Here is a 2,881-nt window from a genome sequence, read left to right as displayed (position 1 = left end):
TCACTCAGTCTTGAGATTTGCACATCCATGTTCCTTGCTGCTCTATTTATGATACCAAGGAAACTGAACCAACTTAGATGTCCACCAACAGATGACCAGATAGTAAAAATGGGTCATATATATATATATACATATATATATATATACATATATATATATACACATTGGAACACTATTCAGCTGGAAAAATTGAAGTCACAGAAAGAGGATGGACATGGAAAGTGTATTGCTAAGCAAGGTGATCCAGGCTCGGATGCAGATTCTGCTTCTAGTGCATATGTGTAGGTGTGGCTATAGTGGACATTCAGAAAGGGGAGCGAGAGAGGATAACGCCAGATGAAGGGGGATGGAATGCAGGAAAGGGGCACGAGTCGTGACATAACGCTTTCTTCCTCCTTCTAGTTCAGCTCTGTCATTTTATTTTCTCCTGGTATATGGTGAACAGTGAGCCAAAACGTAATTGATGGTATAAGTATAAAGTCCTAAGGACAGCTCCACAGCTTCCGAGTGCCCAGTCTAACTGTGTGGACATCCACTGAGATGGGCAGGGCTTGGGACTGATGGCACGCTTGAGTGGCGGCTGCGATGGAAAGTGTGTCTCCATCTTACCTTCAGGCCAGCTGTCTAAAGAAGTGAGAGGCGACAAGATGCCGGAACACATCTGTTTGTCCCACAGGTGAGGGTGAGGAGAGCAGAGGCACTTCCAATGGAGGTAACAAACCAGTTTTCCAAGAGAAGATGAAGCAATTAATTATTCAAGGGCAGTGACTTCTTCTTTCTTCGCTTCCACAGGCCACATTTCCCTCGGCTGGTTAAATAAGAAGTAGACAGCACACTTAGCTTCTTGCACTCACTTCAGTAAGGAACTGGCTGCCATTCCATTCAAGATCTCTTAATTTGAGTCTCCCTGATTCTGAAAGAACAGTCCTACACCAGAGAGGACTCCTGCATGCCTGCTTTCTGATGCCAATGACGGGACTCACTTCAGGCCTGCAAGGTCTGGGGACAAACTGATTTCAGCCCTCAGGGTCCTAGCAAAGGGATGCTGTCTCCCCTTGTATTTGTCTGAAGCACTCAGGCTCTGAGGTCCTGGGTACCTCCTGCCTGACAGCAGGATTCTTTTTGTTGTTCTGGAAACTGAATCTGAAATCTCATGTGTTGAGTAAAGCTTTCCCACCAGCCTGGTTGCAGAGCTGCATCAGTCCCAAATAACACACAGGAGGCTATATTAATTATGAAACTGTTGGCTGTTTGCTTGGTTTCTTATTGGCTATCTCTGACTCCATAATGGTTAATCTAAGTATTTCTCTTTCCAGAGAAAAGGTTCTGGACTTCTTACCCCTATGGCAGCGGCTACATCGTGGCTCCCTGTGTTTCTCTTTCCCAGAATCTTCTTCGACTCCTAGTCCCACATATCTTGCTTCCCTATTGGCCAACAGTGCTTTATTCAACAACCAATAAGAGACAGATTTCAGAATGACATCTCCCATCACTCATGTTTTAGGCAATTGTTTTGTCACTAATTGAGCTGTTGTACCTTTGAAGCTGGGTCATCCTTCCTGCTCACTGATGAAGTATCTGGGTTTGCTGGGATCCAAGGTCACAGAGAAGCCCCTTGATGCTGTATAGATACCACTGAACACTGGGAACTTTCCATTGATTCTGTATGCTTTGTGTTCACACAGAATTATGCTAGATATGTGTGTGTGTGTCACTGTCCATGCCAATGAGGGTGCTCACCTGCACCTATATGTGGAGGCCAGGGGACAACCTAAGGTGCCATTCATCAGGCACCATCCACCTTTTTTTTAAAGCAGGGTATCTCCCGGCTCTGGATCTCAGCAGACAGGCTTGATTGACTAGCCAGCAAGTTCAGAACATCACCCTGTCTCTGCCTCCCTAGTGCTGGGGATAGAAGCACTTGATGCAGTTTCTGTTATTTTGTTTTGTTTTAACATGGCTTATAGAAATCAGATACAGGTCTTCAGGCAGGCTGCCAATTGATCTACCTCCTCTGTCTCATTTCACTTTCTTTTAGGCCTAAATGGAGAAACTATACTGATTGTAAAACACAGACTTCTGTGTTAGTGAAGCAGGGGAGACCAGGCTGTAACTAAGAGAGATGAAACAGGGGAGACCAGGCTGTACTCACAGGGATGAAGCAGGGGATGATGGGGGACGTCCTTCTTTGTATATGTTTGTCTGATTGGTTGATAAATAAAGCACTGTTGGCCAATAGGGAAGCAAGATAGGTGGGACTAAGAAATGTGGAGGATTCTGGGAAACGGAGGCACAGTCAGTCACCATGTAGGACGCCAGAGGAGTAAGAGGCTTGGACCCTTTCTCCGGTAAGGGAAGACTATGTGGAAATACTCAGATTAGCAGTTACGGGTTAATAATTAAGTCAGAGCTAGCCAATGAGAAACATAGCAAACAAGCAGCAGCTTCATAATTAATATAGTGTCCTGTGTGTTCATTTGGGACTGACGGGGCTTTGGGACTAGGCTGGCAAGAAGAATCTTTTTACAAGGGGAGACCAGGTTTACTCACAGGGATGAAGGGGAGACCAGGATGTACTCACAGGAATGACGCAGGAGAGACCAGGCTGTGCTCACAGGATGAAGTAGGGCCATCTCTTCAATCAATCTACCCCAATATTCTGTCACAGACACTCTCAGAATCACGTTTGGCCAAACATCAGGGCATGCTGTGGCCTGGTCACGTTGAGGCACAAAATTAACCATCACACAGAAGTGGAGGTGGGGATGACAGAGAATGGGAGAAGCCTAAGGTTTGCATAAGTGTTGGGTGTAGCTTAGGAGACAGTGTGGGTAGAGTGTTTCTGGAGGATCTGAGGCAGGGGGATTGTGCTGGTGGTAGT

At 45.9% G+C, this 2,881-nt stretch overlaps 1 long non-coding RNA gene across 1 annotated transcript; it reads right to left on the bottom strand.

The window, feature by feature from the left end:
* Nucleotides 1-396: 396 nt before the first annotated feature.
* LOC121143435 lies at nucleotides 397-1,378 on the bottom strand. The gene is made up of 2 exons (XR_005880620.1): nucleotides 1,340-1,378; nucleotides 397-808 (listed from the first exon to the last, which is right to left on the bottom strand). It is a non-coding gene; the product is annotated as an uncharacterized LOC121143435 (long non-coding RNA).
* Nucleotides 1,379-2,881: the final 1,503 nt, after the last annotated feature.

The sequence above is a fragment of the Mesocricetus auratus genome, unplaced genomic scaffold, assembly GCF_017639785.1.
Source record: "Mesocricetus auratus isolate SY011 unplaced genomic scaffold, BCM_Maur_2.0 Super-Scaffold_100013, whole genome shotgun sequence".
Classification (NCBI taxonomy): domain Eukaryota; kingdom Metazoa; phylum Chordata; class Mammalia; order Rodentia; family Cricetidae; genus Mesocricetus; species Mesocricetus auratus.
This window is presented reverse-complemented; position numbering and strand designations above follow the sequence as displayed.